The sequence below is a fragment of the Rhinopithecus bieti genome, unplaced genomic scaffold (assembly GCF_001698545.2).
Source record: "Rhinopithecus bieti isolate Rb0 unplaced genomic scaffold, ASM169854v2 scaffold_9690, whole genome shotgun sequence".
In the NCBI taxonomy this organism is placed as follows: Eukaryota; Metazoa; Chordata; class Mammalia; order Primates; family Cercopithecidae; genus Rhinopithecus; species Rhinopithecus bieti.
In genome coordinates this window covers 2,137,024-2,164,888 of record NW_016806622.1, presented here as the reverse complement: position 1 = coordinate 2,164,888, position 27,865 = coordinate 2,137,024, and the positions used below count along the sequence as shown (strand labels likewise).

Sequence of the window (27,865 nt, the reverse complement as noted above, 5' to 3'; positions counted from 1 at the left end):
CCTACAACTCCACCAAAAAAAGTATTAAACTATTAAACAAATTCAGTAAAGTTTCAGAATACAAAGTCAATATACAAAAGTCAGTTGCATTTTTATACCTAACAATAAACTAACAAAAAAGAATTCTAAAAAATCCCCATTTACAAAATCAACAAAAAGAATAAAATACTTGGGAAGAAATGTATCCAAAGAGCAGAAAGATCTTTACACTGAAAACTATAAATCACTGATGAAAGCAATTCAAGAAGAAACAAAAAAAAGAAAGATATCCCATGTGAATATCAATATTGTTAAAATGTCCACACTACCAAAAGCAATCTACAGATTCAGTGCAATTCCTATCAAAATGTCAATGGCATTTTTACATAAATAGAGAAATCAATTCTAAAATTCATATGAAATCACAAAAAACCCTGAATAGCCACACAATCTTGAGCAAGAACAAAGCTGGAGGCGTCATATTTCCCGGTTTCAAAATATATCATAAAGCTTCAGTAATCAAAACAGTATGGTACTAACATAAAAGCAGACATATAAACCAAGGAAACAAAATAAAGAGTACAGAAATAAATCCATGCATTTATGGTCAACTACGAAGGTGCCAAACACGTGTTTGTGAAAGGATAGTCTCTTTAATAAATGATATCAGGAAAACTGGATATCTACATGCGGAAAAATAAAATTGTACCCTTATCTCACACTATATACAAAAATCAACTCAAAATGGATTAAAGACTTGAAGCTATAAAACTACTAGAAGAAAACAGGTGAAAGCTTCTTGACATTGCTCTGGGCAATGATTTTTTGTTTTACTATATGACCTCAAAAGCATGGTCAACAAAGGCCAGGCATGGTGGCTTGTGCCTATAATTCCAGCACTTTGGGAGGCCAAGGTGGATGGATCTCCTGAGGTCAGGAGTTTGAGACCAGCCTGGCCAACGTGGTGAAACCCCGTCTCTACTAAAATACAAAATTAGCCAGGTGTGGTGGCAGGTGCCTCTAATTCCAGCTACTCGGGAGGCTGAGGCAGGAGAATTGTTTGAACCTGAGAGGCAGAGGTTGCAGTGAGCTGAGACCATGCCATTGCACTCCAGCCTGGGCAACTCCTTCTCAAAAAATAAAAATAAATAAATAAAAGAATGGGCAACAAAAACATAAATAGACAAGTGGGGTTGGATTAAATTAAAAAGCTCTGCACAGCAAAAGAAACAACAAAGTAAAGACAAAACATTTCATTTAAATGAAAATCATATATCTGATAAGGGCTTAACATCCAAAATATGTAAGAAACTCAAACAACTCAACAGTAAAAACAAGAAACCCCAATATGAAAATGGGCAGAGGACCTGAATAAACAGTTCTCAAGGAAGTATAAATGGCCAACAGGTATATGAAAAAATGCTCAGCATTACTAATCATCAAAGGAATATAAACCAAATCCATAATGAGATAACACCTCACAACTGCTAAAATGACTATTATAGGCTGGGCACAGTGGCTCACACCTGTAATCCCAGCACTTGGGAGGCCGAGGCGGGTGGACCACAAGTTCAGGAGATCAAGACTGTCCTGGCCAACATGGTGAAACCCCATCTTTACTAAAAATACCAAAATTAGTTGGGCATGGTAGTGGGCACCTGTAATCCCAGCTACTTGGGAGGCTGAGGCAGGAGAATTGCTTGAACCCGGGAGGCAGAGGTTGCAGTGAGCTGAGATCACGCCATTGCACTCCAGCCTGGGTGACAGAGAGAGACTCTGTCTCAAAAAAAAAAAAAAGCTATTATCGAAAAGTCTAAAGATAACAAATTCTGGTGGATTTAGAAAAAATGAGACTTTCGCACACCATTTATAGGAATGTAAAATGGTACAGCTATTATGAAAAACAGTATGGAGTTTCCTCAAAAAACTAAAAATAGGACTACCATATGATCCAGTAATCCCACTTCTGGGTATGTATCCAATGGAAATGAAATAAGTATCTCAAGGAGATATCTGCACATGTATGTTCATTGCAACATTATTCACAATAGCTAAGATATAAAATCAACCTAAGTGCCCATAAATGGATAAAGAAAATGTGGTATTATACACAATGGAATACTATTCAGCCATTAAAAATGAGGGAAATTCTGCCTTTTGCAGCAACAAAGATGAACCTGGCAAGCATTATGCTAAGTGAAATAAGCCTGACACATAAAGACAAATGCTACATGATTATAAATACTCATATGTGGAATATAAACAAGTTGATTTCACGAAAGTAGAGAATAGAGAGGTGGTTGCCGGGGGCTGGGGGATGGGCAAAAGAGGAAGATGTTGGCCAAAGGGTATAAGGTTTCAGATATATAGGATGAATAAATTCTGAAAATATAATGTACAGCATGGTGACTATACTTAATGTACTGTATACTTGAAATTTGCCAAAGGAGGAGATCTTAAGTGTTCTCACCACACACACACACGCACACACCCATGCACACACACACACACAATGGTCACTATGTGAGGTGATGAATATGTTAATTATCTTGATTGTGGTAACCATTTCACAATATATAAGTGTATCAAAACATCATATTGTATACCCTAAGTCTATATGATTTTTATTTGTCAATTATAACTCAATAAAGCTGAAAAGAAAAGACCCAAACGTAGGCCCCCTAGATATGGCAGAATATCATATATAGAATGCACCATGGGAGCCTGGGCCCTGGTTGTGGGCCTGGGAGCCTCAGCAGAAATCTCTGTGACTAGGTTTAGCACAAGAGAGGAAATCACAGACAATACCTCCTCTCTTTGCCTGGACTGCAGGACCATCCTGGGCAATAAAAACTGATAGCAACAATATAGACTGCATGGGAGCTTCTCCCCATTTTTCTGGGTGAGTGAGGCCTAGGTTTCTCATGCAATCCAAAGGGGACAGGGTGTCCCCTGACAATTTATTATATTAAAATTGAATTTCTGCTGGGGGTGGTGGCTCATGCCTGTAATCCCAGCACTCTGGGAGGCTGAGGCATGTGGATTGCTTGAGCTCAAGAGTTTGAGACCAGCCTGGGAAGCATGGTGAAACCTCGTCTCTACAAGAAATACAGGAAAACTAGCCAGGAGTGGTGACACACAACTGCGGTCCCAGCTACTCAATAAGCTGAGGTGGGAGGATCGCTTGAGTCCAGGAGGTCAAGGCTGCAGTAACCAGTCATTGTGCCACTGCACTCCAGCCTGGGTGACAGATCAAGACCCTGTCTTTAAAACATATATATATGTAGAACTTCTTGTCCATACTAAGGAATGGAGGGATGAACCAGACAAATAGTAGGGAAATGTGACATTTAAAAATACTGAGTGTAAACTGAGCAATGTCATTCTTTACATAGATAATATAGCTCACACATCATGGTGTGCACTCCTTGAAGCCTGGCTGAATCAAGGCTCTAGCATCCAAATGAGTGACAGGCACTATCGTAGAACTCACCGGATATGATTTGGATATTTGTCCTCCCCAGATCTCATATTGAAATGTAATCACCAAGGCTGGAGGTGGGGCCTACTGGGAGGTGCTCAGGTCATGGGGCAGATCCATCATGTCTTGGTGTCATCCTTGTGATAGTGAGTAAGTTCTTACAAGATCTAGTTATTTAAAAGTGTAGGGCACCTCCCTGCACGTTGCTCCCACTCTTGCCATGTGATGTGCTTGCAAATCTCCCTGAGGCCCCCAAGAAGCCAAGCCAAGATGCTGGTGCTATGCTTGTACAGCCTGCAGAACCATGAGCCAATTAACCCTCTTTTCTTTATAAATTACCCAGTCTGGGTATTTATAGCAACACAAAAATGGCCTAACACACCACCTCTCATAAGTACAAGCACAGTGTCTCTGAATTTTTTAGATAAAGAGATTAAGACCCAGAAGAACAGGGGAATTTCTTCTTCCAACCAATGTTAGTCCAGTTCCAAGAGGGGAATTTCTTCTTCCAACCAATGCTGGTCTAGTTCCTGGCTGAGAATCTCCTCTTCTCAGAGTGGCTGATCTCAGGGATTAGCACTCCCTTGACCAGAGATGATGTCTACCCATAGGAGTGTGGCCTCCCAGCCTCCATAAAATCTCACAATAAAACTGACTAATCACCTTTACTCACACAGAAGACAGACAAAAACAGTATACAAATGTGTATTTTGTTATATCCCCAAATCCCATCATTACAATTTGACATAGCATAATAATTATTAAATATTTTCCTTTTCAGAGGAACACTTCTTATTCTAATCTTTAGTTCACCCTGCAGTAATGTTGGAGAACAGCTGTGGAAAGAGGAAATAATCCTTCTGTTCCCCACCCTACCACCTGTATCACTATTAAACACACTTTTGTTTTCAGGTTCACGAATTTCTGAATGTGTATTCCCCATACAGTTTTACAAAGTGACTCTTTTTTTCAGATCTTGAAATTAATACTTCTTGAATTTAGTATGCAAACATGCAAGTATTCTGGAAATGCAACAGATCCCAGATGACTAGCTAAACCTTAGAGACTGTATAACAAAGCACTTTGAGCTCCCAAGACATGTCAAGGCCTTCCCTGAGAGTGGCCTTCCTATGCTTATAGAGTTGGGTTAACATTTCCTTTGGGTAATTTGAATACTTCAACTTCCTCAGGCTGCAGGTCCTAAAGCCTTTTGTACACATGGAGAATGGTTTACTACTTCTTTGAGTTCTGGCTTATTAATTATAGCAGTTATTTTGTTCACCTATACAGGATGTCAAAATGTCATTTATCTGCTTAATCAGCACATCAGGAAATAAAAAGCCATTGCCTGTGTAAGAAATACTGACCTGATGAAATATCTTGGAGGCATTCCTCAGTACTAATTAAAATAATAGACATTGTCACATGGTGCAATTATTTTCCAGAAAACAGCTGACATGTACACACTAAGCTTGGCAAAATTCCTGGCCTATTTCGCAAGAATGTTTATTCCAAACTGAGATCATCTTTTTTAAAAAAGAAAAAAGACACAGACAAAGAGGGTAAGGAGGGAGGCGGAGATGAAAGTGCAGAGGAAGCAGAGGAAGGGTAGGAGAGAGAAAGGAAGGAACGGTCAAAGGGAGGGAGGAAGAAAAAAATAAGGAAGGGTTCTTAATAAATCAAGAGAAGACATCAGATTTTAAAGTTGTCTTTTCTCTATCCGACCAGATACCTACCTAATCCTGCAATGAAATTTTATTAATTACAGAGGAGGTAAAATATTTCATTTTTACCAGAGATTCATTAATTTAAAATGTTCTAACCTCAAATTCACATTACAGAATCATAGCATTAGGGCTTTTTCAGATTTTAATAATTTCCCTAATTAACATAAATGATTTTAAAGGAAATTAATCAAGAAAGACTTTATTTCAGAAAGGTTCATGGAAGAGGAAAATATAGAGTGAACATTTAAGGATAAAGACACACATTATAGAAATGCAGAGTCATGATTGATGCATTCCAATCTTGTGTATGTCTGCAATACATCTGCAAATCATCTGCTCAGCCTTCAGAATAGTCTGTACACAGATACAGCCACACATGCACCCAGAGAAACCCAGGCATTGTCAAGCCTAGAGGAAGCCAATGTTGTCATGTCAGTCCCTTATCTGGTAAGAAAGAACCATGAACTGCTCTATCACACTTAATTTGCTTCTGATTTCTGGATCCTACTATAAAGCAAGGAGGATGAAATTTTTGTTTTCTTTTCTATTGATTCAGAATCTGGAATTTTGACTACAAAAAAAAATTTTTTTTTGAAATCTTGTCATTAGTCTAAGGCAAGGGGTTACTTAAGGATTGAAATATACTAGCTGCTAATGTTTGGCTTAGTGAGAATATCAGGATTTGGGGTTCTGAAGGGAAATAGAGTTTGCAGTTTGCTTAAAATTTACTGTAGACCTCCAAATATTAAGATTTTAACATTTGTATTATTAATGATAATATTATTCTTTTAAATCTGCATTCTGTTTTCTAAATGTTGGGTTCTAGAGAAATATATTTGAATAGCACTTGCAACTTCCATGAGTTTCTTAACAATAGTAAAGTTATATGGTAAGAATCCCAGATAATGGCTTCACAATTCAATTTGGAAGATTATGTATAATTTAAATATATTATGTTAAGTTTGCTTTAAGTGCTCATTCAGCAAACTATGTGCAAAAAAATGCAGACAGTATGATGGATAGTTAGATTAAATTATTGACTTCCTGAACTTTCCACTTCATAGATTCTCATTCTGAAAGGATTTCAATTAAGGGGAAGAAGTAGTGTAGTCTTAATATAAAAGTATGAAGTAGGTTATGAATAAGCTTTTATTTTGTGAGTTTCTAATCAATAAGCTCATAATTGTTCATGGTAACTCTTTTAGGCTAAACAAGATTATCAACATCAAGACATTTTCTCCTTGCTAGGTCTTCATTTTATATAGAGATTCTTCCCTTAGGAATAAAAAAAGTCAGAAAAAAATTTCCTTAGGTTAGGTACAGTAAATGAGTGAATTATAACTGTACCTTCATTAACATTTTAGTTGTATTATAGTCAACAAGGAAAAAACGGTCTAAGGATATTTATTATGTTTACAATGTTAACTCTTTCACATAACCAGCCTCTTTTTTTCCCCTGAGTAAATGCATTTTATCACATTTTCTGGCAAATTTGTATCTTCTTTTCTTCCCTTCACAAAAAAATTTAACCCACTTACATTCTTTAAGAAAGCATTGATGAGACTAGAAATGATCAGGATTACAGATGTCAAATTAATGTAACATATTCCTTCAATCCAACATGCATTGAGCTTCTACTACATGCCAGGTGCTTTGTTAGATGCTGGAGATGCAAGTTAAATAAGATGCATAGGGCCTTAACTCAAGGAGGTGGCAATCTATTGGAGAAGACACTAACAACCAGAATACAATGTGAGCTTTTTATTGTGGAAGTATAGCAGTTGGAACACTTTGGTTGCAAATGACAGAAAACGTGATTCAAACTGGCTTAGACAACAAAGAAATGAACTGGTTCACATGACAAAACTGGAGAAGGGGGAATGGTACATACAGCATATCTCAATCCAGAGATTCAAGTGATGTCACTGGGATTGGTTTGTGCACCTCTCTTAGCTCTACCTTCATCTGCATTGGATTTGTTCTCAAGCTCCAGTGGACTGGCAACTCCCAGTTCATTTCTTACTATGTGTTATTTGAGGAGATTACTCTTTCAATAACTCACATTGACAGAGGGGTCAGATTTGTAGAAGTTAATAATGCATCTTTATTTTGTCTTTCCTTTCCTCTTGGTTCTGCACTTCTGCTTTCCAGAATCATATTTCTAAGTAAACTTCCTGTACATAAGTCTTTGTCTTAGGCTCTGCTTTGGAGAGACCCAACCTATGACTGGGACGTTATTCCAGCACACATTAACCTCTAAATTTGCCCCTGATCTATTATCGCAGACTCCTAACAACCATGTTTCTATGATGTAGTCATGGTTCCCTGGTCATACCTGATAAAACTAGGGAAAGAAGCCTAATAGACAAGGTGGGCCGCTCAGAAATTTCCCCAGGGGTTGGGAAATGGATTGAGGAAAAGTTGTTCTCACTGTGGTGGACGAAGCTTAATGACTCGCTTTGCAACTTTGTTGGAGCACACTCAGAGAGCTGATGATCAGAACTGAGGAACTTCATCCATAAGCAGTTGTCAAATCACTGGGAGTTGGAAATAGACCGTGGTGAAAGTACCTACATTAGAAAAATCAGCAGCTGTTACAAATCCAGTCTTTTTCCACATAGACAGCCAATTTGATGGCACACCACTGCCTTCTTCCCTTTGTAGTATTCTAACACCTGAGAAAGGATGAGTGCCTTTGTTCTGTTTACAGAGCAAAGTACAGACCGAGCAATATGGGTCAGGCAAAATCAAACAATCCCCAAACTAAGAGCTTTGTTAACTCCTGTTGGGGCACACAACTTTGGGCTGAGGTCTCTCCTGAAATGAAGACCTCGCCTGAAATGAATTATTCTCATGAAATAATTTTCTCTGGGCCCACAGCGCAGGTTCCAATTGATCTAGTAACCTATTATTGGGCTTAGAAACTAAACTGAGCTTGCCAGAGACCATCTTTGGTCTGGTCTAGTTATTACCAGGAGACAAAGGACAAGTGGCAACACAGGTCCACGAATTAACAAAAGACAAGAGAGACATTGGACTGTGCCACCCACAATCTGAAGCCATGACCTCATCATTAATTAGCAAACCTCAGTGTATTGCTTGATGTCACCAGTAACATAAACCAGTCCTCCTCCTATGAGGAGGAACATGTCACAGGAATAGGAAGAAGGATGGAATTGTTTCATCTGTTGGGGTTCAGAAACCAAAACATGGCACTGTGATGTGCTGCACTGAAGAAGCAGCCTTAAGATTTCTTTGACCTTCCCCCTACCTCCTTTCGCTCAATCCTCTCTCTCTCAAAGCACAAGATGAAGTTGTTTTCCGAAGATCCCTTTTCTGCCTGAAGTCTAGACCTGGCAATAAAGGAAACAATGACCTCTGTTTTCTTCCTTGAGTTTTTATTAACTGAACTAATATCACAGGAAGAAAAGCTGAAGTCTGTCAACAAACCTGGACAGACTTTTGTCACAAACCATCGTAGGTTCTTCAAGTCCAATGGATTTTGCCCCAGGCCATTATATGTTCTCCAAGCCCATTGAATTCCCCTGAAAATCAGTTACTACGCTCCAAAAATCATCCACACTTTTCCATTTCCCTTCCCCAGTTACCCACTGGGATACTGGGTAATCACTCTGTGGTTTTTCTCCTGTGCACACAAATAAATTTGGATGCCATTTCTCCTATTAATCTGCCTTTTGTCAGTCGATTGTTCAGCAAACCTTCAGAGGGCAAAGGAAGAGTTTTACCTTGGCTCCTACAACTTCAATACTGCTCCCTTCTGGAGACAAAAGGAGAAAAGTCTACTCCTCAATAAAAATGTGCAGCTGCCATGTTATCTGCCCTGAGATCTGAGGAGCAGAGGAAGCCACTGCTGAAGAGAAGAATAAAGCAAGACATGAGATGGAGAGCACTGCTGCTTTAGGTTCCTGGTAGCTTTCAGTTCCTTCGGAGGCCCAGCACGTGAAGCACTTAGTACAGTATGGAAAATGGCATTCTATGAATGTTGATGACTATTAATGCCAGCATACTATTGTCGATGACTATTAATGCCAGCATACTATTGTCGATGACTATTAATGCCAGCATACTATTTCAAATATTATAATTTTTAATTCATTTAGTCAATCACCTCCTATTAAATATTTAGACTGCACTTTTAGTTCTCTCTCCAATATATGTATATATATTAGAGAGAGAGAATTATATAATCATACGTGTGTGTGTGTGTGTGTAATTATTCTGGCACTCATTAAGACAGTAAGGAAAACCTTATTCAAGACTGTTTATAACCAAGGAACAGAGTGAGGGGATCAGTAGATGGAAAATTACTAAGAGGAGACATCAAGGTAGGAGGATTCTTGCGAAACTGACCTAACAGGATTCTTGCTAAAGGTGGGCCAAGGACTTATAAATCAAAGGTAGGGGATGAACTTGGTTATATATCAAGGGTGACCCAGTATCAGTGGGACAGGGGGAGGGCACAGATTTTTACTGAACTGGGCTATGCAAGAACAGGACAGGCACACAGAAAGCCAAGGTCAGAGCTGTTGAGAAGAGGACTCAAAAGCATAACTAAAGTTTTGTCAAGGAGGGAGTCTTCATTGAGAGAGAAAAAAATTGTTTGATTAAAACAAATGTCTAGTAATACAATTCAGTGAACATATATGAAGCATTTTTATAATTTTTGTTACACAGTATCAATGGAGTTTTGAAAGAATTGAGCCTATTTACAATACAAATACACGACAGTATGAGTTTCTCCAATTTTTCACAGCTTTTTTTGACCAATTCATAATATATGTAAGTATACAGAATTCTTCAGTCATTCAGAAAAGGTCTAAGCACAATCATCCAATTTTTTTGTTTTATCAACAAAATTGGATGTTTTCCTCATTAAACTTACAGTGTTTTTGAAGTTATTTTGGAGTTGCAGCCTTTGTAACAGAGGTCAGGCATTTTTGTTCTCTTTGTTGTCTGAAGCACACACTGGAATTTATTTTATATGAACTGGTTTCTACTTTCTAACCAATTGTTCCAGTAAAATCTAGACCACTGCTACATGCAAGAGAATCAATTTCCTGACATTAATAATCTACGTTTGTTTGTTTGTTTCTGACCCAATCAGGAGCAAGGTAACTCCTCAGTCACAGTTTATTTTTTGCCCAGCCTTTGAACCATTTACTAGGTATTTACCTAGTCATTTTCTTGATTCAGCTTCCTTCCCATGTGCCTTATATATAATCACTTGAAGTAGCACAGCAGACGCAGGTTTAATAAGAGAGCTCTCACCATCTTTGCCAGATGCAACGTTTTCCAGTTTTCTCTTAGAAAATGCCAATGATTGGAAACAGTTATAACAACGCAGTTTACCCCACACAGATAATTTGAACATACCACTAGAGGATTCCATAGTGAAGTGCCCACATGGTATGGAGAACGATATTTCCCTGTTCTTTTACTGAAATACCTCTGCATTATTTTCCTAAAACAGAGAATTACTAACTTGGACAAAGGGCAGGCAGTTCATGCCATCTGTGCATTCACAATAGTTAATGGTAACAGCCAACATTTATTGAGCCCTGACAATATGCTTGTCTCTGTTTTAAGCATTTTCATGTGCTTAAAATGTAATTAAATGTCATTTAAAATTAATTCAATTAATTCTCTCTAAACCTATGAAGTGAGGATCATCAGTATCCCATTGTACAGATAAAGAAACTGAGGAACCAAGAAGTTAAAAACTTTGCTCAAGGTCACATAACAAGTAAGGGGCAGAGCTAAGATTCAAACTCAGACCCTTTGATCCCAGACACCAAGTTCTTAGATGTCTATCTCAAGGACAAGAACCAAACAACAGGCTGGGCATGGTGGCTCAGATCTGTAATTCCAACTTTTTGGGAAGCCAAGGTGGGAGGATGCCTTGAGCTCAGAAGTTCAAGACCAGCCTGGGCAATATAGTGAGACCCCGTCTCTATAAAACCATAATGTTTTTTAAAAAAATTAAGAAACAAACAATAAAGCCAAATTTTCTGCAATGACACATTAGTGATGTTTCCATTTACTTATCTAAAACCTTAAAAACACATTCATAAATTCATTCCAACTGCTCTAGGAATTTCCATTAGCTTACAATCCAACCTCTAAAACTTATCATTTACCCTAAACTCTTATGCACATGTACCCTAGAACTTAAAGTATAATAAAAAAAAAAAAAACTTAAATATTTTAAGCTTCATTGGTTCTTTGGGATTATTTTAAAAGCCAGTAATATACTTTGTCATTCTTAGATGTCAGGCAAGTTCGAATTTATTGTCAGTCCTTGTATTCGTAAATTGAAACTCACTCATTTGCTAATATGCCTTTACACAGCAGCTCTGCCTTCCCTTTACCATGTAATTGTTAGACTTTCCCTAACATCTTTACACATTTTTTTTAAGACGTGTTGACCGGAACCACAAAGGATATTACTGGCTTATATGTAAAAGTTTCTTGCTGAAGTATAGGGAAGTTTTATTTTGTTTTTACTATACTCCTCATGATGAATGTTCTTGACCTTTTTGGCAATGGAGACAGACAATTGGCTCTCCTTGGAAATCTATGTCTCTGGGATCATAATAAAATGTCTAGAACTGTGATATCACGGAAAGAACTCTAGCCTGTACATGGGTATCCCAGGCCCAGTTCCCTGCTTTGCCAACTTTCAAAAGTGTGATTATGGAGAATCTATCTAAATCTTGACTTCCTTACCCACAAAAGGGAGCACTGATGAACCACTCTATATGGGTGGGTTAAGGACATGAATATTGAAGCCAAACCACCTGGTTCAAAATCTAGCTTAATTGTCTATGGGTGTTAACTTGGGCAACTTCACCTTTTTGTTCCTCGGTCTCCTCATCTGCAAATGAAAATTATAACACTAATACCTACTTACAAGCATCAAATGGTTGTTAAAACCATCAGATGAGTTACTAAGTGTAAAGCACTGACAATCTAGAACATTGTCTGGAACAGTAAGTGTTAATTATTGTTACATTACAAGGATAGCATGAGAATGAATTAACACGTAGTGCCTGAACTATTAGTACACACCTAAACACTCTTTCATTTATGCAGTCATCTACAGGGAGCACTTATTACATGCAAGGCAGTATGCTAGACACAGGCATATAGACCAACAAGTCACTTGTCCTCACTAGTTATATTTTCATAAGAAAAGAAAATAATAAACCAGTAAATAAATATACCACAAAATAATAACCACAAGATAATAAATATCCCAAAGCTCAAAACTATTACTGTTAAAAAGAAAAAAAAAAAAATAGAATGGAGTTCTGAGAGTACTCACGAAGTTACAGAACCTGAATCTGTCTCAGTCCAAAGTCCCAGGCTTTTCCACGACTTTTACAACCTTCTAGCAAACAATTTCTACAAAGAGTGAAAAGTACCAAGATGGAAGCCTGCACATGTGGTGGCACTTTATTTTTTCCAAATGCATTTTCTTTCTCTTGCCGTTAGCCTCAAGGCCCACATACGGACCTCTCCTCAGGCAAAGAATGGCCTGATACCAGGCATACCTGCAGCTCCCCTGCAGCTGGTACACACGCTTTGGATGCAGGAGCTGACTTTGAAGATACCTACTTTAGGTAAGCATCTCATTACGATGAGTAGAATAATTAACAACCACCATAAGTGCTTTTCTGTACTAAAAATCTTAATAACTTTAGGTGAGTTAAAAATAGACAAAATGTTCTTTCTAATAAAAAATTTGCTGTTGAGTTAATAACAATTAAGTGAAAAGCAGATAAAAATAAAATTAACAAGTGATCCGACCCCTTCATAAATTTGCACATGGGTGATCTCAGTAAAACGTTTGTTTTTGTTTTATTTTGTTTTGATTTTTTGTTTTAAGACCTAACCGACTTGTGATAATTGCTTTCTCTTTCAGGAGCAGTTACAAATATTTTGTGGCAGGAAGTCTTCCCTTAAGTGCTGAGTCTGCACTGCAACAAACACACTTTTAAAGAAGTAAACTGTATAAGCAGTAATGTCTTCATAGCCAACCACTGGTTCAATCATTTAAAACGTGTTTAATCAAGGAGCCCTAGAAGGGAGTTACACTTATAAAAAGCCCCCTGATTACAGGCGTGAGCCACCACGCCATTTGGGAGGCTGAGACGGCTGGATCACCTGAGGTCAGGAGTTCAAGTCCAGTCTGGCCAACATGATGAAACGCTATCTCTACTAAAAACACAAAAAATTAGCCAGGTGTGGTGGCAGGTGCCTGTAATCCCAGCTACTCGGGAGGCTGAGGCAGGAGAGTTGCTTGAACCCGTGAGGCGGAGGTTGTAGTGAGCTGACACCACGCCATTGCACTCCAGCCTGGGCAACAAGACCAAAAACTCCGTTTCCAAAAAAAGAAAATAAAAAGCCCCCTGATTCACAGCTCAGGAGTAGGAATTCACACAGTTGCTAAGCCTGAGCAATCTTACAAAAGAAAGAAGGAAACAAAGATGTGAAAAATTTATTTTGCATTGACTCAGTCAGAAAGTAGTGAGAAGTCTGGTCACAGAATAATTTTATTTAGGAAAACAGAAATCTATGGGACAATAAATTCTATAGCTACATGGAAAACAGAAATAATAATTGCAGCTTAGGTCCTTTAAAGCCATGCTTCTGAGACTCTAACGTGCGTATGAATCACCTCGGGATCTTATTAAAATGCAGATTCTGATTCAGTAGGTATGGGGTAGAGCCTGAGATTCAGTAAATCTCACAAGCTCCTTGGTGATGCCAGTGCTGCTGACCCAGGAACCACATTTTGACCAGCAACATATAAAGAGAACACATTTGCTTATTGTAAAGGTTGTATCTACTGTTAAGTTTAAACACCATTTCATAAATTAATGTGAAGAATCGGGCATCTTTACAAATAAAAGAGCTAGGAATCAATTGTTCATTCAATCAACATCATTGAGCTTACTACATGCTAGGCCTTATGGCGGGTACTAGACATTCAACAATAACTAAAGCAAAAAGTACACTTGGGAGGCTGAGGTGAGTAGATCGCTTGAGCTGAGTTCGAGTCCAGCCTGGGCAACATGGTAAAACCCCATATCTACCAAAAAATACAAAAATTAGCCAGGCATTGTGCCATACACCTGTGGTCCCAGCTACTCCAGAGGCTGAGGTGGAAGGATCACTGGAACCCAGAAGGCAGAGGTTGCACCACTGCACTCCAGCCTGGGTGACAGAGTGAGACCCTGTCTCAAAACAAAACAAAACAAAAACAAAAACAAAACTACCCTTGATCAATCTACTTTTGATTGTTCTTTCAAGCGAGCAATAAGCAAATGGATTACAAGAATTTTTATCATTCACAATTCAAAATGTATCAATCATGCTTCTCGTGTTAAGTTTTCTTGATGTAACATTTTAAGAATGCCTCAATTCAGATTGTTTACACTTTTTTTTTTTTTAAGATGAAATCTCACTCTATTGCCCAGGCTGGACTGCAGTGGTGCAATCTTGGCTCACTGCAACCTCCACTGCCCGGGTTCAAGCAATTCTCCTGCTTCAGCCTCCCGAGTAGCTGGGATTATAGGCACCTGCCACCACGCCCAGCTAATTTTTGTATTTTTGGTAGAGACAGGGTTTCACCATCTTGGCCAGGCTAGTCTTGAACTCCTGACATCGTGATCCACCCGTCTTGGCCTCCCAAAGTCCTGGGATTACAGGTATGAGCCACCGCACCTGGCCTGTTTACACTTTAAAGATAATTAGCCATTTAATCCAGTGAATTAGCATTGCTCTATTTTATATGAACTAGTAATACAATTTTAAAAGTTTTCATATGCATGGCATAGTTTACCAGCAGCTAGCTACCTTATTGCAAATGTTACTGGGTCATTTCAATTAAAATTAAAGCAAGTATGTAGTAATGTGGCAAGAAATGTTTCATTTAATTTTGACTTAGTATGGCCAAGTGCTCCAGGTGAATGTCATGGCTTCTGCCTCAAATTTGTATGTGCAGTATAAATAGTAGGAAAACTTATATTCATCAAAGAGTTCATCTGTTTTTTTTTTTTTTTTTTTTTTTTTCCCTTATGAGCATCAACTACTGCCCTGCTGCATATTAAATGGCAAAAGAGAATCACCAGAAAGTTTCAAAATTCTATCAGGTTAGACATACTAAGAGAACAGATGACCTACTCAAGATTATTTTGCTTCCCCAAAAGTGGATAACTCTAAGCAAGAAGGTAGAATAAGTACATGAAGGGCCATATTCAAGTAGTATATTTGCAAAGAGCATCTGAACCAACTCTTTTCTTACCAGATTTTACCTTTTTAAAAGATGCCAGGAGGTGGCAGCATATGTTGCAGCTGTGTGAGTTTACTCATTAAAGCACAGGTTCTCAGAAAGTCAGGTGTATCAGATTTGGAGGAGAAGGGTTGGTGACAAGCATAGGGTGTCAGGAGTCTGTTTAGATTAAGAAGGCATTGGGACAATATTATAACACAATTTTATACTTGAAAGCAAAATAAATCTGGCATCATTGGTGTTCTATTAAATCTTAAAATCTTGGGTAGCCATATACAAAAATTAACTCAAGGTGGATTAAAGACTTAAATATAAAACCTAAAACTATAGAAACCCTGGAAGATAACCTATGAAATACTATTCTGGATATAGGATCTGGCAAAGATTTGATGCCAAAGCAACTGCAACAAAAACAAAAATTGACAAGTGGGACCTAATTAAAATAAAGTGATTCTAAACAGCAAAAGAAACTATCAACAGAATAAACAGACAACCTACAGAATGGGAGAAAATATTTGCAAACTATGCATCTGACAAAGGTCTAATATCCAGAATCTATAAGGAATTTAAGCCAAAAAAAAAAACAAAGAATCCCATTTTAAAAAGTGGGCAAAGGACATGAATAGACACTTCAAAAGATACACTTGTGGTCAAAACAAGCGTATGAAAAAATGCTCAACATCACTTATTACAGAAATGCAAATCAAAACCACAACGAGATACCCTCACATGCCAGTCAGAATGGCTATTGATAAAAAGTCAAAAAATAACAGATGCTAGTGAGGTTGCGGGGAAAAGGGAATGTTTATACACTCTTGGTGGGAATGTAAATTAGTTTGGACATTGTGGAAAGCAGTTTGACGATTTCCTTTTTTTTTTTTTTTTTTTTTTTTTTTTGAGACGGAGTCTCACTCTATGGCCCGGCTGGAGTGCAGTGGCGCGGTCTCACTGCAACTTCCGCCTCCCGGGTTCACGCCATTCTCCTGCCTCAACCTCCCGAGTAGCTGGGACTATAGGCGCCCGCCACCACACCTGGCTAATTTTTTGTATTTTCAGTAGAGACGGGGTTTCACCATGTTAGCCAGGATGGTCTCGATCTCCTGACCTCGTGATCCACCCACCTCGTTCTCCCAAAGTGCTAGGATTAAAGGCGTGAGCCACCGCGCCCGGCCATAGGATTTCTCAAATAACTTAAAACAGAATTGCCATTCGACCCAGCAGTACCATTACTGAGTGCATACCCAAAGAAATATGTTAAATAAATTGTTCTACCATAAAGACACATGCACGCGTATGTTAATTCATAGCACTATTCACAAGGGCAAAGACATGGAATCAACCTAAGTGCCCATCAATGGTGGACTGGATAAAGAAAATGTGCTACGTGTACACCAGGGAGTACTATAGAGCCATAAAAAAGAATGTGATCGTGTCCTTTGCAGCAAGTTAGATGGAGCTGGAAGCCAGTATCCTAAGCAAACTAACACAGGAACAGAAAACGAAATACCACATGTTCTCACTTATAAGTGGGAATTAAGTGTTGATTAAATATAGACACAAAGAAAGGAACAATAGACACTGGGGCCTACTTGAGGGTGGAGGATGGGAGGAGGATAAGGATCAAGTACTATGTTTATTACCTGGGTGATGAAATAATCTGTACACCAAACTCCTGTGACACATATTTATCTGTATAAGAAACCTGCACATGTACCCCGAACCTAAAATAAAAGTTAAAAAAAAAAATCATCAGTAGTGGGAATATACAGAAGTTATCTGCATCTTCAAAGAACAGAGAGAGGAAGACAAAGGAGAGCCTGGATTTTAATTGAGATGCATATGACTAAAGTGTAGTTCTCAAACTGTCTCCATAAACAATTTCCTTTACACATTATATTTGCTAAGGGTTTGGTATGGTGCCAACTACAGAGTATGAAAACTCAGTAAATATTTATTTCCTTTTTTTAACCCATTTCCACTACTGAGAAAGATTTGCTCTCAGGCAGCTGTTATTTCATTAACCAACAGCAGTGCAATTTTTGCTTCTCATACTTTTGTCATAGGAAAATCATTACAAATATAACAGTCATAAATGTCTGGGAAATTATAGCAGATGAACCTGGCAGACAGACAATCAGGAATGAAGTAGCCCTTTCTAAGAGTTCAGACTAAGAATAAGAATCTCAATGAATGTGATTATTCTAGTTGCCACAGCCCTGCTCAGTGTTCAGTTTTAAAGGCTTCCCGCCTTATCATCAGTCTGTCTCTTTACCTATATTCCTACTTAGAAAGATGTTCAACATATGCATCACTATTTTAAAATTATGAATTAAGACACACTGAAGAAACTCTTTTTTAGTTTTTTTTTTAAAGTTGATCTGCATTTATCCTGTTGAGATACACTCTTAAGACTTGAGAATGCATGCATTAAAAGCCCTACTATTCTTCTTTTTCTATAAAATTCTACCTCATCATCAATGTACTATTTTCATTATTAGAACAGATACCAAAACTTCAGAGACCAAAATTTATTCTGGGATAATGTATTCATTTTTTTAAATCTTGTGAATTCTTCATCTAGAGTAAACTAAAAGATGAACAATGAATCATGTGTGGCTTGGTAGTTGCATCCAAATATAAGATTTTGTAGCAAGACAATGAACAGTCATGTAAGTCAGTTTAGACCATAAAGTTTTATATCAGTAAAAGGAAAGTTCTCCCAGGCCCTGGGAAAAACAGGAGCTAGAATAGCCAGAAGAGCAAGATTATATTGTAAATATTTATAAATAATTGTAATACAGTTATTAAATTGAATGCAAAAGCCAAAAAAACTTGATATGAAATTGACATATTTCTTTTAAAAGTAAATATTATACTAACTCCATAAGCCCTGTTACATGACAAAGACTGAATTGTTGCGGGGGAGGGAGTGGGGAATTGGAGTTGAAGTAAAGTTCTGCTTTCCCAAGCTCCTTTGACCACATCCCACAAGTGTTAATAGGAAGTAGAGTGAGTTTAAATTTTAGTCACAAACTCAAATGCAGCATATCTTTGTCTCTTTTCTGTTGCTTATAATAGAACAACTGAAACGGAGTAATTTTCAAAGAAAATATATATATAAATATAGAAAATTATACATTGAAAATTAAGCTTCCAACACGTGAAATCTGGAGAACATTCAAGCCCTAGCATTCCACCCCAACCCCCCAAAATTCATTTCTTTTTCACATGCAAAATACACTCACTCCATCCTTATAGCCCCAAAATTCTAACTTGGTCCAGCACCAACTCAAAAGCCCAAAGCCTACAGTCTACACAATGGTAGTATAGGATTAAGGCAAAATTCTAACTTGGTCCAGCACCAACTCAAAAGCCCAAAGCCTACAGTCTACACAATGGTAGTATAGGATTAAGGCAAAATTCTAACTTGGTCCAGCACCAACTCAAAAGCCCAAAGCCTACAGTCTACACAATGGTAGTATAGGATTAAGGCAAATATTCCCATTCCAAAAGGGAGAAATAGGCAAAAAGAAAAGAATAACAGGCCCCAAGCAAATCCAAAACCCAGCGGGACAGACATTGCATCTTAGAGCTGGAGAATAATCTTTTTTGAGTTCACACACTGCCTTCTGGACACACTGGAGCAGGGGCTGGGCCCTCAAGGCCTCAGACAGCTGCACTCCTATGGCTTTGCTGGGTGCAGCCCACATGGTTGCTCCTTTGAGTTGGAGTCCAGTGCCTGAAGCTTTCCTGGGTAGATGTTGCATACTGCTGATTACTTCACAGTTCTGAGGTCATGGTGGCAGTCTTGCTCCCAGGGCTCCACTAGGCTTTATCCTAGTCAGGACTCTGCAGTGGCCATGGCTCCACTAGGCATTGCCCTGGTGGGGACTCTCTGCAGTGTCTCAACCCCACATTTCAGCTGCGCATTGCTCTACTGGGGTCTGTCTGTGGTGGTTCCAGCCCCTGTGATAAGTCTCTGCTTAGGTCCCCAGGATTTCCATAACATTCTCTGAAATCTGGGTAGAAGCTGCCAAACATTTATAGCTCTTGCTCTCTGCGAGCCTGCAGAATTAGTACCACGTGGACTCCGCCAAGGTTTATACCTTCCGCAGCTGCAGTTCAGCTGTGCCTGGTGTAGGGTGCAGAGTCACCCGCAAAGAGCCTGCTGCAAACCTGCAAGGAGCCCTCCCTGGACCTGTATCCCAGTACTACTCTGCCCTCCCAGGCTTGCAGACCTGCCATGAGAGGGGCAGCCCTAAAGATCTCTGAAATGCCTTTGGGTCTTTCTTCTATTCTCTTGATGATTTCTGTTTTCTGTACCAATCTCCTTAGCAGATGGTCTCTCTAGGCCATACTCTTGGATTCCTCTCCTGAAAATGCTATTTCACATAGCCAAGCTGATAAATTTCCAAATTTTTCTACTGTTTCCCTTTTCTCTAGAAGTTTACCATTAGCAGTTAGAAGTAACCACACAGCAGCCTGAACACTTTGCTGCTTAGAAATTTCTTCCATGGGATATTCTATTCTATCACTCTTAAGTTCAGCTTTTCACAAAGCCCTAGGGTGTGGCCACACAGCTGTGTTCTTTGCTATGGTGTAGCAAGGGTGACCTGTGCTCCAGCTCCCAACACCTTATTCCTCATTTCCATCTGAGGTCTCATCAGCATGGCCTTTGCCGTCAACATTTCTATCAACATTCTGGTCATGACCACTTCACCAACCTCTAAGGACTTCCAGACTTTCCCTAGTCTTCTTATACTCTAAGGATTCACCAGAATCTAGGCTTTCTCTAGCCTCTTTTTCCAAATTCCTCCAGCCCCTGTCCATTACCCAGTTCCCAAGCAGCTTCCACACTTTCAGGTATTTGTTATCAGCAACACCTCACTTTTCACTACCAATTTTCTGTTTTAGTCCATTTTCTGTTGCTTACAGAATACCTAGAATGAGTAATTTATAAATAAAAGAAATGCATTTTGTACAGTGATGGAGGCTAAAATGTCTCAGGGTGAGGGACCAAATCTGGTGAGAGCCTTTGCGCCGGTGGGGACTCTGAAGATTCCCGAATTGGGGCCACAGGGCATCAGAAGGTGAGGAGACTGGTTGTGCTAGCTCAGGTCTCTCTTTTCTTGTATAGCCACCATTAATCCATTAACCCTTTAATCTGTTGTTCCATTAATGGATTGATTCATTCCTGAAGGCAGAGCACTCATGATCCCATCACCTCTTAAAGGCCTCATCTTTTAATACTGCCACATTGGGTATTAAGTTTCCAACGCATCAAATTTAGAGGATACATTCAATCATAACACAGCAGAAATACAGCCTAGTTTATTTTTCTACAAGTCAATTTAATATCTGTTTCAAGTCCCTATTCCACCAGGAGTGGAATTTGGGGCTCAATTCTTCTCCTCTTTAATTAAGGTTGTTTACATAGTGCCAAGGAATGAAGCAGGTCTGCTCTTCAATGTCGGCCATCTACATAGGCATCTGCCAAGACATCCATCATCTAGTCTGGTTTTCAGGGCTTAATCATCATCAGTCCAAACAAGGTGACATTGAGATGTCACACCACCCAAAGGCACAGGCACTCTGGGGCCCTTCAAATGATAAGTTATCATTTGAATCCCTAGATCTAGCCTTTGCTTAAGTTTTTGTTTTGGAAATCCCTGTTATATTAACAATTCTTATTGGTACTATCTTTCTTGCTTCATTTTGTAGTTTTGCTTGCCTCTCTCTTCTTTCCTCAGGCAGTCTCTATGTACAACAAGATCAGCTTCTAGTAAATCTAGCCTTGTATATTCCTTACATATTGTAATCACAGGAATAGAGAAACAATCTTTCTTCCAACACACAAATAAAGACAAGATAAAGGACTCTGATTTCCCCAGTTTTGGTAAATTGCCCACCTCTGGCCAATTCTTGAGTCAGAAAGATAAGCCACTCTGATTGGTCAGCTCAGGCTATGTGCTATCTCAGGTTAAGTTTCACAGACTCACATCTTAAGACTTACTCAAAAGATTCCATTGAGAGTGATTTCTTAAGTATATGCTTCTGAGAGAAAACAGTAAGGGAGTGGGGAAAGCTAGAGAAGGGGAAAAAAGCCTTGCAATTTCCAAAACCTGATATGAGAGCTGTGGATCAGAAATTATACCTCCTAGCATGTCATCCTGGGGCAAAGAAGCCCTGGGTGTGGAGAGATTGGAGGGCCATAAACTTTCCAGGCACTTTCAGCTTTACATGTAGACAAGGCAGACCTAGTGCCCAAGGCCCAGCCTCCAAAGGGCTCAGGTGCAAAGCCTTACTGGCAAAGCACACAAAAGCTGAGAATGGGCTTACACAACTGGCAAAAAACGAATCCCAAAGAATCGAAGTGGAGTATCCAGTGTCCACTACATTTGCTCAGTGCCTTTGGTGGGGAAGATACAGTCTCTTGATTAATGCCACCAAAACATTCTTAGGGTTAGAAGAAGGGCAGTTCTCAAGGGAAAGAATATGAAGCCAAAAACCTAAGTGACCACTTGTATCATTCAAAGTCTGCGATAAGGCTGTTAGATTTTTCTGGAGCTATAGTATTTCTGCATATTTCTCCTTTTCTCCTGATAATTTTTTACTGTAGGTGTTGATGTTAGTCAACGCATAAAGTTTTATAACTGTTATAACTTCATTGTGCAATGTAGTGTTCATGATAAAATAACCCTGCTTTTAACCGTTTAGTGTTTTGACCCTTGAGATCTATGTTGCCTGAAATCATTAATTACATTTTTGTTGTTGTTGTTGTTGTTGTTGTTGTTGTTGAGACGGAGTCTCGCTCTGTCGCCCAGACTGGAGTGCAGTGGCCGGATCTCAGCTCACTGCAAGCTCCGCCTCCCGGGTTTACGCCATTCTCCTGCCTCAGCCTCCCGAGTAGCTGGGACTACAGGCACCCGCGACCTCGCCCGGCTAGTTTTTTGTATTTTAGTAGAGACGGGTTTCACCGTGTTAGCCAGGATGGTCTCGATCTCTTGACCTCGTGATCCGCCCGTCTCGGCCTCCCAAAGTGCTGGGATTACAGGCTTGAGCCACTGCGCCCGGCCTACATCTGTTTTTAAATGTTGCCTTATAAATCTTTGTCCACCCTCTTTTAAAAAAAAATATGTTTGTTTTATGGAAGATATCACAACCAATCCCAAAGAAATATGGAAGTGTATTCAAGTCTTCTATGAACACCTTTACATGTATAATCTAGAAAACCTAGAAGAGATGAACAAATTTCTGGAAATTTATCCTAAATTAAATCAGGAAGATATAGAAACTCTGAACAGACCAATAACAAGAGGCAAGATTGAAATGGTTAAAAAATAAAAATAAAAATAGTCCAGGACCAGAAGGATTCACAGCTGAATTCTATCAGGCATTTAAAGAAGAATTGGTACCAATCCTACTGACACTATTCCAAAAGACAGAGAAAGAGGAAATCTTCCCTAAATCATTCTATGAAGTCAGCATCACCCTTATACCAGAACCAGGAAGGGACGCAACAACAACAAAAAAGAATACTATAGACCAATATCTCTGATGAACATAGATGCAAAAGCCCTCAACAAAATACTAGTGAACCAAATCCAAGAGCGTATCAAAAAGATAATCCACCATGATCAACTGGGTTTCAGACGAGAGATGCTTTAACATATGCAAGTCAATAAATGTGATACACCAGACAAACAGAATTAAAAACAAAAATCACATGATCATCTTAAGAGACAGAGAAAAAGCATTTGACAAAATCCAGCATCCTTTTATGATGAAAACCCTCAGCGAAATTGGCGCAGAAGAGACATACCTTAAGGTAATAAAAGCCACCTATGACAAACCCACAGCCAACATTATACTGAATGGGGAAAAGTTTAAAACATTCCTCCTGAGAACTGGAACAAGACAAGGATGCCCACTTTCACCACTTTTAGTTAACATAGCCCTGGAAGTCCTAGCCAGACCAATCAGACAAGAGAAAGAAATAAAGGGCATCCAAATCAGTAAAGAGGATGTCAAATTGTCTCTGTTTGCTGATGATATGATTGTATATCTAGAAAGCCCTAAAGACATATCCAAAAAGCTCCTAGAACTAGTAAATGAATTCAGCAAAGTTTCAAGGTACAAAATTAATGTACACAAATCAGTAGCTCTGTTATCCACCAACAGTGACCAAGCTGAGAATCAAATCAAGAACTCAAACCATTTCACAATAGTTGCAAAAATAAAATAAAATAATTAGGAATATACCTAACCAAGAATTTGAAAGACCTCTACAAGCAAAACTACAAAATACTCCTGAAAGAAACCATAGATGACACAAACAAATGGAAACACATCTCATGCTCATAAACGGGTAGAATCAATATTGTGAAAAATAACCATACTGCCAAAAGCAATCTAGAGATTCAATGCAATTCCCATAAAAACGCCACCATTAGCTGGTAGCAGTGGCTCATGCCTGTAATCCCAGCACTTTGGGAGGCTGAAGTGGGTGGATCACCTGAGGTCAGGAGTTCAAGACCAGCCTGGCCAACATAGTAAAACTCCGTCTCTACTAAAAATACAAAAAATTAGCTGGATGGATCAAGATGGATCAAAGGCTTAAATATAAGACCTGAAACCATAAAAATTCTAGAAGATAACATCAGAAAACCCTTCCAGATATTGGCTTAGGCAAAGACTTCATGACCAAGAACCCAAAAGCAAATGCAACAAAAACAAAGATAAATAGATGATACTTAATTAAACTAAAAAGTCTCTGCACAGCAAAAGAAACTCAGAGTGGGAGAAAATCCTCATCTATCCATTCAACAAAGAACTACTATCCAGAATCTACAAAGAACTCAACCAAATCAGCAAGAAAAAATGAATAATCCCATCAAAAAGTGGGCTAAGGACATGAATAGACAATTCTCAAAAGATAATATACAAATGGCCAACAAGCGTATGGAAAGTACTCAGCATCACTAATTATCAGAAAAATTCAAGTCAAAACCACAATGTGATACAACCTCACTCCTGCAAAAATGGCTATAATAAAAAACAAATAGATGTTGGCATGGATGTGGTGAAAAGGGAAGACTTCTACACTGTCGATGGGAATGTAAACTGGTACAACCACTATGGAAAACAGTGTGGAGATTCCGTAAAGAACCAAAAGTAGATCTACCATTTGATCCAGCAATCCCACTACTAGGTATTTACCCAGAGGAAAATAAGTCATTATACAAACAAGAAACTTGCACACACATGTTTATAGCAGCGCAATTTGCAATTGCAAAAATGTGGAACCAGCCCAAACGCCCATCAATCAACGAGTGGATAAAGAAAATGAAATACATGAGTTCTGGCTAGGAGGCTTCTCGTTCCGTTCAAATTGTTACAAAGTTCAGCTAGAGAAGACCTTCCTGTGAAGTTTTACCCCCTACTCCTCTGGCCACCCTCCTGATGGATGCCTGTGGTGCCAGGCAGGAATGGGCTACTTGGGGATGCAGTGAGCTCCCAGTGCCTTTCTGCTATTTCCTCTACTCCTGTATTTCGCTCAGCTCAGCTCTCTAACTTGACTCAGCTCCAGCTCTTCTTAGTGCCTGAAGCATCTGCAAGTGAAAATCCAGAAGAAGACAGACAGAAACTGAGCTCTTGACAGCACATTCACTAAAGAAAGTGACCTTTGAAGATGTAGCTATTGACTTCACCCAGAAGAGTGGAACTTTCTCTTGATGGACACATCCAATAGAAAGCTGTACAGAGATGTGATGCTGGAAAACATTAGTCACCTGGTGTCCCTCAGGTATCAGATAAGCAAATCCTATATAATTTTGCAGCTGGAACATGGAAAAGAGCTGTGGAGGGAAGGAAGAGAATTTCTTCAAGGCCAGAGTCCATACAGGGAAAGTGACCTTAGGAAAAAACACATGGTATCCATGCATCCTATCATCAGAAAAGACACATCCACCAGTCTGACAATGGAGAAATCTCTCATTCCAGAGGATCTCTTTGAACATAATGATTCGGGAGAAGATTGCACTCACAGTTCCACAATGACTCAATGTTTGTTAACTCATAGTGGAAAGAAACCCTACATCAGCAAACAGTGTGGAAAATCCTTTAGTAATCAGTTGTCCCCAACAACATAAATCCATAAATTCATACTAAATGTAAATCATATCAATGTAATTTATGTGAAAAGGCTTATACTAACTGCTTTCACCTTAGACAGCACAAGCTGACTCACACTGGAGAGAGACCATATGCATGTCATCTATATGGAAAAGCCTTCACTCAGTGTTCTCACCTTAGAAGACACAAGAAAACTCACATGGGAGGGAGACCATATAAGTGTATCAATGTCGGAAAGCCTTTATTCAATCCTTAAACCTTCAAAGATATGAGAGAACTCACCTTGGAAAGAGATGTTATGAATGTGATAAAGGTAGGAAAACCTTTAGTCAAAGCTCTGGCTTTAGAGAGCACAAAAGAATTCACACTGGAGAGAAGCTACATGCATGTCTTCTATGTGGGAAAGCCTTCAGTCTATCTTCTGACCTTAGATGACATGAGAGAACACACACTGGAGAAAAGTCATATGAATGCCATTTATGTGGGAAAGACTTCAGTCAATGTACTAATCTTAAACAGCATGAGAAAATTCACCCTGGTGAGAAAATTATAAACGTCTCCAGAACATATTCTGACTTTAGATGACATGGTATTAGGAATGAGGAATGTAAGGAAAATGGAAGAGACTTCAGCTATAGTTTTAACATCTAAATATTCCAAAGGGCTCAAATCTTGAGGAAATACTGTAATCAACATGGAATATACTTCAGTTACCTTTATCCTTCAGTCCACATCAATGAATGGAAGAGAAATTGCACGACATGTATGTAGCAAAGACTTGTTAGTGATCTGATCATAAATGACATGAGAGAGCTGAAACTGTCAACATAATAAACTAAAAGTCTTAAGCAATGACTTTGACTTAAAACATATGGGACTTTCAGGTAGAGAATCTCTAGCTCTGCACGTATATACATAACATATATATGTTGTTGGAAAAAAGAAAATGTGTATATATGTGTATATATATGTTACATATAACATATATATTTCAGTATTTGTAAGTATTATTTTATAATTATTTTGTATGTATTATTTTGCATTATTTCAATATTTGTAAGTATTGATCTTTTGGAAAAGTTTAATGAAATTTCTTATATAATTCTGTATTCAATTTATTCCCAGGTCACTTTGCTTTTATACATTTACATGCCACATTTTTATGAATAGACATTTTCTCCAATTTCTGAATTATTTTGCTAAACTATGTGTTAAGAGTTTTTTCTAGAGGTCCACCTTCTTGACTCACTTTTCTGATGAGAAATCTATCAGTTTTTCAACAACCGATTGTATTCTTTCAATATTTGTAAGTATTGATCTTTTGGAAATGTTTAATGAGATTTCTTATATAATTCTGCATTCAATTTATGCCCAGGTCACTTTGCTATTATACATTTATGTGCTGCATTTTTATGAATAGACATTTTCTCAAATTCCTGAATTATTTTGCTAAACTATGTGTTAAGAGTTTTTTCTAGAGGTCCCCCTTCTTGACTCACTTTTCTGCTGAGAAATCTATCAGGTTTCTCCACAGGGATTTTCAAGTTTGATAGCTCCTCAATGTGAGAAACTTAGTGTCAACTAAGAAATGAATTACCACTAAAGAATCTTCTCCTTTCAAGATGCTAACCGTGTTTTGTCCAGTGTGAAATCTCACATGTGCCACAAGTGCTGCTCTATGACGAAAGGATTTCTCACGATTTTTCATTGCATAACTTCTCCAGTAAGAAGTGTTTGGTATTCCAAGAGAATTCATTGCCCTTGGAAAGACTTTCCCTTCTTATTTAGCTTATAAAGGATTTCCTCTCTTATTTTCCATTTTAGCAGCATTTTATCACTGTGTTTTCTTGTGAACATCAAGCCTAGTGCTTGGCTGAATGTTTATTCACAGAAAATACAATTAAAGGGTTCATCCAAGTAAAGTTTTCTTATGTTATTTGACAACAAATTGCACATAAAAACATTTTCACACTGAACGCAGAGCTAGAGATTCTCTACCTGAAAGTCCCACATGTTTTAAGTCAAAGCTGTTGCTTAAGAATTTTAGTTTATTATGTTGACAGTTTCAGCTCTCTCATGTCAATTATGATCAGGTCACTAACAAGTCTTTGCTACATACATGCCATACAATTTCTCTTCCATTCATTGACATGGACTGAAGAATAAAGGTAACTGAAGTATATTCCATGTTGATTACAGTATTTCCTCAAGATGTGAGAAACAAAA

At 38.5% G+C, this 27,865-nt stretch overlaps 1 pseudogene; it reads left to right on the top strand.

The window, feature by feature from the left end:
• Window positions 1-5,475: 5,475 nt before the first annotated feature.
• LOC108532826 (zinc finger protein 705A pseudogene) lies at window positions 5,476-26,074 on the top strand (annotated as a pseudogene).
• Window positions 26,075-27,865: the final 1,791 nt, after the last annotated feature.